The sequence below is a fragment of the Peromyscus leucopus genome, chromosome 8a (assembly GCF_004664715.2).
Source record: "Peromyscus leucopus breed LL Stock chromosome 8a, UCI_PerLeu_2.1, whole genome shotgun sequence".
NCBI lineage: Eukaryota > Metazoa > Chordata > Mammalia > Rodentia > Cricetidae > Peromyscus > Peromyscus leucopus.
In genome coordinates this window covers 20,051,551-20,064,887 of record NC_051085.1, presented here as the reverse complement: position 1 = coordinate 20,064,887, position 13,337 = coordinate 20,051,551, and positions in this window count along the sequence as shown.

The window sequence follows — 13,337 nt, the reverse complement described above, 5'->3', positions numbered from 1 at the left end:
ATAGATGGATTTCACTCAGTTGCCACTTTCAACACACAGTTTTGATATATAAAAGCTAGATCAATAAAACAACTAAAGGAGATCAAGGGGATACAAATTAAAAAGAAAAAAGTGAAAATATTGCTATTTGCCAATGATATGGTAGTATACATAAGTGATCCCAAAAATTCTACTAGAGAACTCCTAGAGCTGATAAATACCTTTGGCTAAGTGGCTGGATAAAGATTAACTTAAAAAAAATCAGTAGCCCTTCTATATATGGACAAATAAATATATAAAATGACATATATATGTGTATATATATACACATATATATGACAAATGGACTGAGAAATCAGGGAAATAACACTTTCACAATAGCCACAAGATAATATAAAATATCTTGGGATATATATATATATATATATATATATATATATATATATATATGACAAATGGACTGAAAAAGAAATCAGGGAAATAACACCTTCACAATAGCCACAAAATAATATAAAATATCTTGGGGTAACGCTAACCCAGCAAGTAAAAGAAAGACTTGTATGATAAGAACTTCAAGTCTTTGAAGAAAGAAATTGAAGATGATATCAGAAGATGGAAAGGTCTCCCATGTTCATGTACCAGTATGATCAACATAGTAAAAATGGCCATCTTACCAAAAAGCAATCTACAGATTCAATGCAATCCATATCAAAATTCTAACACATTTCTTTACTGACCTCTAAAGAACAATGCTCAACTTTGTATGGAAAAACAAAAAACCCAGGATAGCTAAAAAAAAAAAAAAAAAAAAAAAAAAAAAAAAAAAAAAAAAAAAATGTATACAATAAAAGAACTTCCAGAGGTACCACCATCTTTGATTTCAAGCTCTACTACAGAGCTATAATAATAAAATCTTCATGTTATTGACATAAAAACAGACAGGTTGATCAATGGAATTGAATCAAAGACCCAGACATAAATCCACACACCTATGGACACCTGATTTTTCATAAAGAAGCCAGAAATATCCAATGGAAAAAAGAAAGCATCTTTAGCAAATGGTGTTGATCTAGCTGGATATAGGCATATAGAAGAATGATTCATATTTATCACCTTGTATAAAACTCAAGTTCAAGTGGATCAAAGACCTCAATATAAAACCAGAAGCAAAATGCTAGAGAGGTCCACAGAAATCCACAAAGATACCCCCACAATAGACTACTGGCAATGGTCGAGAGACAGCCTGAACTGACCTACACTGGTGATAGGATGACCAAACATCCTAATTGTCGTGCTAGAAACCCCATCCAATGACTGAGGGAACCGGATGCAAAGATCCACAGCCAGGCCCCAGGTGGAGCTCCAGGAGTCCAATTGGCGAGAAAGAGGAGGGTTTGTATGATCGAGAATTGTTGAGACCAAGATTGGAAAAAGCACAGGGACAAATATCCAAATGAAAGGAAACACATGAATTATGAACCAATAGCTGAGGAGCCCCCAACTGGATCAGGCCCTCTGGATAAGTAAGACAGTTGATTAGCTTGATCTGCTTGGGAGGCATCTAGACAGTGGGACTGGGTCCTGTCCTCAGTGCATGAACTGGCTGTTTGGAACCTGGGGCTTATATAGGGACACTTGGCTCAGCCTGGGAGAGGGGACTGGACCTCCCTGGACTGAATCTACCAGGTTGAGCTCAATTCTCAGGGGAGTCTTTGCCCTGGAGGAGATGGGAATGGGGGTTGGGCTGGGGGAAGGGGGGGTGGAGGGGTGGGGAGGGGGAGAACAAGGGAATCCGTGGCTGATATGTAAAATTAAATTTAATAAATAAATTTAAAAAAACAGATACACTGAACCTGATAGAAGAAGATGTGGTGCATAGCCTTGAATGCGTTGGCACAGGAGACAACTTCCTAAACAGAATACCAATAGTGTAGAACACTAAGATCGACAATTAATAAATGAAACCTCATGAAACTGAAAGCTTCTGTAAGGCAATGGACACTGTCAATAGGACAAAGGGGCAGCCTACAAAATGAGAAAAGATTTTTGTCAGCTCCACATCTGACAGAGGGCTAATATCCAAAATATGTAAATAACTCAAGGAACTAGACATCAACAAACCAAATAATCCAATTAAAAATGGTGTCCAGATCTAAACACAGAATTCTCAACAGATGAATGTCAAATGGCCAAGAAACAATTAAAGGAGTGTTCAACATCCTTAGCCATCAGGAAAATGTGAATCATAACAACTTTGAGATAGTGGGCCTCCTGTTATGCTATATTCTCTCAAGAGTCTTCAGTGTTTGTTTGTACCATGATTTGTGTATCAGATAGCCTATCTCTGTATAGAGCAACAAAACATGAGAACAAACAAGCAAACAAACAAACAAAAACAAAATACCAGATAAGGTAATTTGTAAATCCCATGTGCCTAAACCACCCACTTCAACAGCAACTGGCTCCAATGCTCTTGATTTGGGTCAATTTCTGACGATCAAGGGGCTTTCCAAAACAGAATTATTACTAAGTAATTAAGAATCCATATCCTGAGCCTTTTCTTCATGGATTGACTTCCTACATAAAGAATTATGTCTTATCTTAGTAAATATCATGCTTTGTATGTGGTTTTATTATATAGCCCAAAACCTCTTGCTTGGGAACTTGACCCCAAGTGTGGCAGTTCTGAGCACGGATAAAACACATCTATTTCAATGGAGAAGCTTCCCTTTGAGTGAGTAAGGTATCATGGAGTCTTGAGTGCTTGCAAGAGTAAGTTGGTAGGCCAAACCTAGTGCTACTATCTAGCTTTCTATTTCAAAATGTGACATTTTACTTCCACATGACCTTGACATCTGATGCTACCCAATATAATGTCTTTACTAGAATTTAAAACAATGGGGTCATCCAACTTTGAACTTTCAGGCTTAAATAGTAAAAGTTAAATAAGTTTCTTTATAAAGTGGTTGAGCTTCAAAATTTTTGTTATAGCAATGAGAGAGGGGCTGACACAGAAAACTGGTATCAAAAAGTGGGGCTTTTCTATAACTACGCCAGAAAACATAGGGATGACTTTTCAGTTGTGTGACAGGCAGAGAGCTTGGATGAATTATTGGAGCAAGCTAGAAAAATTCTAACATTCTGCAAATGAAGGAGTATGGGCAATTCTGAGGATTCAGAAGATGAGGAGACAAGGGAACTGGTCCCAGATGGAAATAAAGATTAGCGATAACTTAGCTATACTATGTCTGTGACGCAGGACTTCACAAAGACTGAAATTAACAGTGATATGCTAATTGATCTGGCAGATGATATTTCAAAAACAACTTAGCATTTAGGCAATAGCACAGGTGTTGTTTAGCACTTTAGTCTTAGTTATAGTGAGTCTTGGGAACCAAACATGGAGAACAGAAATTTAGAATACTTAAAAGCATGATGAGAACAGGTTTAGGGTAAGAGGATGTGGCCAAGCACCGAGCCTATCTTGTTATAGATGGTGAATCCATATTCTAATTGAACAAGACAATGAGAAAAGGGTCTTGAAGGCAGGACATACATATTCAATCTCATCCCTCCCATCACCTGCCCAAAAAACTGGAAGGCATAATAGGTTCATGATACTCTAGGATATTCTCTGTATGTTCACTTTCCCAAGTCATTTTTCTATCCTCAGCTGGTGAAGCAGGTCTGCTGTTGTTCAAACAAGCCCAGGAATAGTGCACACCAGCAGCACACTGGGTGTGTGTACATAGTATTGGTTCTGCATGCACAAAGTATCAAAGTGGCTCCCTCAGTACCTTAAAGGAAAACATGAGGGAGCTAGGTAGAAAGTAATTTATAATTTATATAGGGAGTATTGAATGGGCCATGCCTAATGAAACTAATGAGTGTCGTCATAGTAGAGATCCTAGTAGAGACCAGCAATATGTCACACTCACCTTGGAATGCTACCAACCTCAGCACGTAGTCCCAGAGTGCAGCCATATAGGCGGTAATCAGGAAGTAGAACCATTTCAACTAGTTCAGGGTCTGACCTGATTCATGACCTGTTTGCTCAAGTACACTTACTAGTTAGCTTGTCTTTAAAGCTTGTGTTTCAAAAGTAGCTTTTAAATTGACTAATTTTTTTGAACAAAAAGAAAAAGAAGACTGTTGTTTAGATAAATTATTCTATACTTCCAGAGTTCATAAAGATCCCTCTAAAATAAGAGATTAAAAAAAAAAAACAACACTGAGTACTGAACTCTGTGTTGTTTCTTATTTACACTATTCATTTCACTTTGTCAAACATTTCCAAGCTTCCTTTTCTATAGCATTCAGTTCAGTGCTGTTTAGTGTTGTGTGAGACTTTGCCTGAGTAGATGCAGCACAAACATCTATTCACCTAAGGTAGGGAATCAGCAACGGTCCAAAGGAATAAGTCTATCAAAGTCCAACATAGTGAACTGATTAATTAACTGGTGTTATTTACAGGAATATATGCTGTGGATATTGCTCTGTATGCTATGAATGTGTTGCTCTGATTGGTTAATAAAGTGCTGATTGGCCAGTAATCAGGCAGGAAGTATAGTATAGACGGGAAAAAGAGAGAGGAGAATTCTGGGGACAGGAAGGCTGAGTCAGAGTCGCCAGCCAGACACAGAGGAAGCAAGATGTAAAAGTACGGGTAAGCCACAAGCCATGTGGCAAGTTATAGATGAATAGAAATGGGTTAATTTAGGATATAGAGAAGCCTGCCACGGCCATACAGTTTATAAGTAATATAAGTCTCTGTGTGTTTACTTGGGTCTGACCTGCTGCAGGAGACAGGTGGACACAGAAAAACTTCAGCTACAGATATATGTGAAGGGTTACTTATGGGAGCAAGGACAACACACAGGCAGATGCATCACCAAAAAGCACACCCCAGCACAATGATGATTAACAAAAGTTGCAAAAACCAACAGCTGTTTTCATGACTCCAGCAGCTCGGCTGGTCAGAACTCTTCTAGGCAGCTCCCAGAAGTTGCTTGCTGGAGCTACGACCTTGAAGAGGGCCCCTATATATTCTGTTAAGTTCAGGAACTTCTTGAGACTTGGAAGTTGTTTACTTCCTAAGTCTCATGAGACTCCCCTCTCCTTTATAGAGGGCCTGTTTCAATTTAGAACCCCTTGAACTCCGAGGAGCCACCTCCAGTGTGCAATGTTGTAACTTAGAGATAATTGCTGCACAATATTCAATTCTAATTCATCTGGGCTTGGTTACACTCCATGCATCAACCACAGTCCTCTAGATATTTGATTTTACTGTGATCTTTTTCATCTTTCTTTGGGATGGTCAACTATTTTATTTTTCTGGGAGAGCCCATAGGCGTTATATTTTAGGGTTTCTTAAGTATCCCAATACGTTTTGTTTCTTTTGTTACTTCAGGAAGTTTTCATGTTGGCTCTGTTTTCTGTATCTTTTTTGAATGTGCCACATCATGTGTACTGGTTTCTCTGGAAGACCATTTTTCCTTCTACATGTTTCATATTTTATCTATTTCACTAAACTCTCAGTCTGTTTTGCTCATGTGAACTAGATGCCTGATGCCCTTTTTTATATCCATAGCTTCATGCTTATAATTTATTATTGGTGTAAAAAGGGCATTTGTGGTCTATTATCTGACTTTGGGATCTTTTTACATTTTATTTTGGTGTTTATCTTAGTTTAAGCTCTGATGTTACCAAATTTATGCTCTTAACAAGTTCTTTTATAGCAATATATCTTTATGGGAGTGATCTTTTATTAGGATTGTCTTTTCCCCAAATAAACTCTTCATTTGGCTTTTGCATGCCATAATCTTCCCTGGCTTACTTGTGATTTTACTTTTTTACTTTTCTATTTGCGGAATGTGTGTGTGTGTGTGTGTGTGTGTTGTGTGTGTGTGTGTGTGTGTTTACTGTAACTTAAAACAAATAAAAGCAGCTTTGAACACATCTTCTGTGGGGACCTGATCAGAGAATGGGTAATACAGTTAGCCATGCTACCTTATCTGAGACATAGTTCTCACTGTGAGTGGGCTATACAACCCTGGTATTGTAGTGACTGAGGTTCTAGTCATTTATTTTCAGATTAGCCTGCTAATTAGAAGGCCCAAGAAAGATGAGATCTTAAGACTTAATGAACAAAGCCTCTGCTGGTATCACAACCTCAGTTTTTGTGACCTGTGACTCTGGCCCGTATTTTGTTTGATGATATTCTCTTGGTCATAGGCACTATACTTTGGTGTTAGTTCTGGTGTTTCCTCCAATCAGAGTGAACCCAGTTCTGGAGTTTCCTCCAATCAAGGTAAGGCAATGTAATGGAGAATATAGATAATTTGGTTGTGCTTGCCAAGAGCCAAGACCATTATCTGATAATACTCAAGGGCTATATTGCTATATTTTCTTATTTCTCTAAAGGCTTTATGGCATTGGTGAGAAATTCCAGAATATGATTTCTCTCTTCTTGCATCACAGTATTGTAGGAGCTAAAGTTCTCCTTTTGCTAGCCAGAATTCTGTCTCTTGTCAGTTTATAACCTAGCTTCACCCTCCCTTCAATTAGCCCTAATTTCTAAATGCTATTATAAAAGCAAATCTTACAATGATAATAAGTGACTCAAGTACTAAAGAGACTAAGGCACTTGCTATGCAAGTCTGTCAATCCAAGTTTGATGCTCCTAAGTACACATAAAAATGTCAAGAAATCATCAACACCACAAAGTTGTCCTCTGCCTTCACATATACACTGTGTTATGGACTCGCATACACACATTTATTATGGTTCTGTATGCACATGAGTAATATGAATAAGAATAATGCAATTTTATTTTTGCCTACTTCTAGAACAAAAATTATAGAGTTTTCATTTTCTAGTGTCTGTTGCTTATTTATTTAGAAAATAGGAAAAATATACTTTCATGGAAACAATACTTTAAGTGTCATAGTAAAATGCATATGATCCATTCAGAAATGACCACACGGATAACTTAGTTAATATTCCAAGGAATGTTGATGAATTAATACTTTACTGGGCCTGTCCTTATCTACTTATACATCCATGCACAAAAAAGTAACTTGGATGCTTGGTAGGAATGCCACTCAGTTAAAATTGAGATCTAAGTTATTTTTAATGGTTAGGCTCTTTTATGATACTTACACTTATTTTAATATTTTAGAGTGGTAATATTTTTTATTTATAACTTTCAAGTACTGCTTTAATAAACTAATGGTGACACACACCTGTAGTCCCAGCTACTTGGAAGGCTGAGGCAAGAGGGTAGATCTATAAGACCAAGCTAGGTAATAGAAAGAAACTCTGTTTCATAGAGTAAACCAAGAAACACAAGCAAAACAAAATAGAAACCACAAAAGAGACCATATTAAAATGACAATTAGCACGTAGATCTAGTCAAAATTTGAAGAAAGACAGTTTTATATGGAAAGTAATTTTTATTTCTTTACAGCGTTGGAGGAATGGTCTCCTCCGTCATTGTTTAGCTGATTGACTCTGGCTCAGGGTGGAGATCCACATTTTCCCTTTTGAAGTTTTGTCACTCACACTCACAGAAGAATATGGAGTTATGAGTCAAACGTCTAGTGTTTTGTTTATCTATGGTACTGATAGAGCTTAGACGAAACCATACATGGAAATAAATCAGGTCCCAGGCAGGTTTGGATCTGATGTGTTTTATGTTTGAGGAACTGGAATTTATGACATGATAATAAAGTACTTCCATAGCTTTGAGGAGTAGCCTATGAGCGTGTATGATTCCTGCCTGTTGAGAATATTGCATATTATGAGAAAACAACTTTATGCTGGCTACCTTAGTGAGTAACATGCTACGTTAAAGTGGGTACACAAGCCATCTGTTCACTTCTGCTCCTGTAGAATATGTGCAGATGGACCATGAGAAGACTGACCTGTCCAGGTTCCTGTCCTCTTCCCTGCCTCCCACCACAGGGTCAGCAGCTAATGCTCTCTCCCACTGAACTTGTGCCCCTCTCTCCCACATGCTTCTTCCTGATTTCTATTGTAATTGACAGCCCCTCACAGGGCTCCTCACAATTCTAAGGAACCCCATCTCCGTACTCTCTCACACTACGTTGAAGAACCCACACCACCTTTCTGTTCTCATATGTACCATGTCTTCCCCCACCATCAGTATTTTTACACAGTAGTTGAGTTCTTTCCATTTTAAAATTTAAAAACATTAAAAGTTGCTATTTTCCAGCTCAGACAATATCATATCCTGTATGGCTATTGTGAGTTGAGTTACCATGGTTACTTTTCATTTCTTTCCATGAGATCTTTAAAATTTTGAGCAAATAAAAAATGTTCCTTCTTTCAACTCTGATAGATCAAGACAAGATGTGTCTAAATATTTATAGTTAAAAACTGCAGTGAAACCACAGTTCCCCTTTCTGAATCTTTTCTACTACCCAGGAATGACAGCAGTTCGGCAGATTGGTTTCTGGGTGTTTCACCAAGGTAGCTGGGAAATCCAGGGATGAGGGAGAGCTTATTGATTTGAAGCTTGTTTCCAGAAAGAAGACTCCAGAAATTCTCCTCTACTAAGATGATTCTGGGGATTACTCAAATGGTGTGAGTTTTTTGGCTGCTAGGGATAATTAGTCAATGTTTGAGTTGTGTGAGGCAGAGGTCTTTGTTACAGCTATTCAATTCTCAGTGGCCATGGAAAGGAAAGAATAAAAAATATCCAAAGGAAAATGGTTATCTTTATTTCAGTAATGATAGATTTACAAAGATAAGGAACAATTTGAATTTGGCCTATGCATTATTGTGCTCTAAATTTTGCCCTACAATAAAATGAAAGGGAAACATCAAAATTTCCATGATATGTAAAAAAGAAAAATCACAAAAGAGTTGGATAAAGACTCACATTAGAGGAGGTAAATTATGTAAGCCCCAAAAAGTCACCAGAGGAACAGATTCTGTGACAAGGTCCAAAGACACTGTACTTACTAAGTGTTCTTTGGAAGTGTGATGGTGAGATGGCCATCTGCTTCACTGAACAGTTCTGTACTCATTAACTTCTGCAAGCTGTAGGTGATGGGATGAATGCCACTGTGGAACCTGCAATACTGTTGATGAAGGGCACTTTACAGGAGTGGGTGACAGACAGCAGTGTTTGTGAATCAGAGGCTAGGAATGGGTATCCATGGCCCACTCCACAGGGCCCCATCATCTACTCAAATAGTAAAAGTCAATCGCAATGCTTCATCTGAAGAAGAAAATGGCAGTGAGTAGCACTGCTTGTAATGACATAAAATTCATGGAGTTTATATTAAATTTCTGCTTCCACTGACAACCTGGCTCCTTCAACATCCTGATCGACCTAGAGAAGGACAAGTGACTTCTGTAGATTCAGACAAGCAGGATCCCCAATGTAAGCTAATATTCTCGGTGTGATGTTATTAGTAGAGTAGATTAATAGAACATCTGATGAATTGCTGTGTTTATTGAAATCAGAAAATGTGTCCTTTCTAATCATAATCAGCTCATCATCACAATCAGCAAATAAATCAGAAAGAGCTACATGAAACAGATTAGAGAATAGTTTTACACTTTTATTCAGTGTTATGGCAAGTCTCTTACACTCTACCATCCACACCAAGCTTGTTTAGATTTCTCCACACCCATCTTCAGTTTCTTCAATCTTTAATTTCTTGGTAACTCAACCTTTGTTACCCATCAGCACTGTATCATCTTTCTGTATGATAATCTGACTTCTCTAGGCTCCATTCGTAGATGTGAATACTAATTATGGGTTGGCACTAGTATGAAGAATTAATGAGATAAATGTTCTGTCACAAGCTAGATACCAAGCAAAAAAGTCAAAATACTTGGACTTTGTGAAATAAATATAAGGAAAATATTTATATTTTATATTCTTACAAGGAAAATAGATGTATTTCAAATAGCTACACCAGAAGAATTATAATACAGAGAACTAGTTATATAGTTGAGATGGAGATGGGGGTCCAATAAGCGACAGGGAAGACCCAGAAATTAGTAGCAGGTAGGTTTTAGTAACTTATACTTAACAGGACAAAAGATAGAAACTGTTGTTATTATAATCCAGGGGCTAAGTTGATGTGGTGGTGGGAACCAGAACCAAAATGTGCTTGTCTTGTGGGGGCTGAAGCCAAAGAGGAAACACATCCTTTATCAGAAGAGCTGACCAAAGCAAAGAATGGGGAAAGAAATACTAGGGTTACGCCCTTCTGCCCTCTTTTATTGGCAAGAAGCCAGTTGACATGGAGCCAGAGAAACACCACCTGGAGAGGCCAGCTTAGCATTCAGGAAGGATCTAAAGGCGATGGTGTTTTCATTCATAAGAGGTCATGACATTAAGCCAAGTCCTTGTGGGTAGGGAGGGGTTTTCACAATAGAAATATATTATCATTCTCAGCCCTTTTGGAATTAGGCTCACCTCAACATAGGAAGCCAGGAACTAAGAAGACAAATGAACTGAATAATTGTCATCACCAGCAACAACAGCAAAATAATAAATTAAGGATGCTTTCAAGAACATGAGTGAATCTCAAATGCATTGTGCTAAGTGAGAGAAATTCAAAAGCATACAAACAGCATGCTTCCATTATGAGACATTTTAGACAAGGTAAAACAATAGTGATAGAAAGCAAATTGGTGCTTCCTGTAGGACATAAATGCAAAAAAAATAACTGTATGAATACACAAGGAAACTAGAGAGTGTTGACTGTTTGCTCTCTTTGGATGGTGGTAGTAATTATAGAACAACACAGGTCTCTCAGAACTTAACCAGTTAAACATTTACAACAGCAAAACCAGCCACATGTACACACATTTCCCCAACTTTTTCTAAAAATAGTAAGTAAATATTTAGAAAGGGTAATAATTGAGTCCTTAAACATGAAAACTTTCCCATTATCCAAATTTCCTACCATTTTCTTTCTCAAAAACTCAAGAGATGGATTGTTATCATGTGGAGACTTACCCTCTAATCCATTACCAAGTTATGTCAGAGAGTTCAGAGTTCTATTTGTCTAACAACATATTCTAACAATAGACAGATAGCTGAATGATTGAGTATATTTTCTGCATCTCACCCAGCTTTCATCATCATAGGAATTGGTCTGTGGCTCACAGGAGCTACAGGTGTCACATGGACGTTAGGTGCATTCATGATTGCTGCACCATCTAAATAATAGTAAAGACTGGGGAAAATGACTCTGTCACGAGCTCTGGAGTCTACATGAAGGCTTGTTTGGGGGAAATTATTTCCAGAATCAAGAAACTATAAACTGCATGACCTCCCTGGAGGGAAAACTTGAAGCACTCTTGCCTAAAATAGCAAAGTTGGACTTCTAAGTTATGGAAAATGACAAACACATTGAAAACCTGGAAGAAACTTCTCAGGAGATTAAAACAAACATCACAAAGCACACTACAGGGGAGAGTGCTGATTTAACTCAGTATCATTGTGCAAACGTTGGGTGTTACCAGACAAATGTCTAATGTCCCAGACAGCCTGGATTCAAACAAAATGATGCTGGATGGAATTTTGACCAGATTGATAGAGGAGTTGATAATAATTTCATGTCATATGACAATAACTTTCAAATACTAATGTTGATAAGATCTGTAAGGTGGAATTGATGATACTCTGCATCTCATGGCTTATAGGGAGAGATCTGAATTCCTTTTGGATAAAAGGGGACTTCTGGTGAGAAAGACATACTGGTGGTCTGGAGCAAGGCCTAGAGCTGTAGAATGTCAGTTCATGGAAGGGACACCTTTGCTACTGGTCTAATCATAATTACCACAAGTGGATCAATTTATCTGCTTTGGCATGTTGAAGGAACACAAAGACTGCTGGAAAGGAGGCCTGTCAAGTCAGAGTCTGGTCTTGGTTCTGAACTAAATGCAAAGAGTGTCTATACTTGTTGCTCCTTGTTAAATGTGAGACTTGCAAGGAGATGAACCTTTTCTTGTTTAGAATTGTTCCATTTTGAAGGAGTCTCAGAGTCTTAATTCTTTACCTCAGCTACAATGTGCAGAATCAGTCATTTGTGTAGTTATTTGTTACTGCTTAAAATGATTCACTAAATGTTTTAATAAATATAAGGGTTCAATGTTACATAGTGATTAATAATGCCCAATAAAACAATGTACATGGGTTTACCAGCATTAGGTAAACACTTTCCAATGTAATTGTGAAGTTTTAAAGCTGTACTTCAGAAGACTTGGAACTTTGCTAGTGATGTTTACAACCCTTTCAAGTAATATCAAGGTGACAAGGTGATGGGGAGGTAAATGTAATTTCTGAAGCAGTAACACAGATGTTTGAGAAGCATAAAACGCTCTCACACTGGAATATGTGTGTGGAAAATTAGACTCTAAGTCATCCTAATATCTCAACAGTAGAATTATAACAGTAAGTTAACTACAGCTCATCATAAGTCTTATTGATTAGGAAAAACATGGGGGAAATGTTAATGTTTGATTCTTATTTCGAAGTTATTTTTTTCCTTGTTGGGTCATGATTTTTAACTTCACTATGTTTCTGCCACCATATTCTGTTTACTTCTGTTTTCATTGACTATCTAGTGGTTGCCCATGGGGACTTCAGACTAAATGACAGAATCAATCTTGAGAAGCAATAGGCAGAAACATATGCTGGAAAGGTGTATAGAGGTAGACAGTGTGCTTTAATCCCAACAGCCTCCTCAGATGTTGGTTGGCTTCTGTATCTGGACACTATCTGCCCAATCACATTAAGCAAGCTCAGTTTCATATTTCCATGGGTTGATTTCATGAATGAAGAACACAATAGAACCTAGGGTTATCTGTGCTGATAGATGATCTCTCTCAGGCTTCAGCTGCTAACTAATGGCTGGATAACCATTTCTTAAATGAAGGAAATTACAGCTTAGGACTTTGGTGTGAAAACTCTTCACGGCAAGCTGAAATAACATCTGGCTACACTTTAGAACTTGCTGGCAAGTGTTTGCAGTCCCCTGGAACCCATTCAGGCTGAATTAGGAGGAGGATTGGGCTGCTGCTGTGAGAACAGTGCATAGAGTTCTCAGCTCACACAAGTGGATGCCAAACATTCTCCTGTGCATAGAGAGAATGATGTCTGGGTGAAATGAATGCTTAGAATTAAAAACCAAAACCAAAACCAAACAACAACTCTCCAAATATAACAAGTAGGCAACAAGACCAGGTAGTAACTACAATTTTCACAGGTCTTGTGAACTTCATGTCCATACTTCTTATTATTTCACACCCTCAAAGCTGTCGGACTCTAAATTCATCAATTGTTGTAGAATTTACCTTCCAAATAT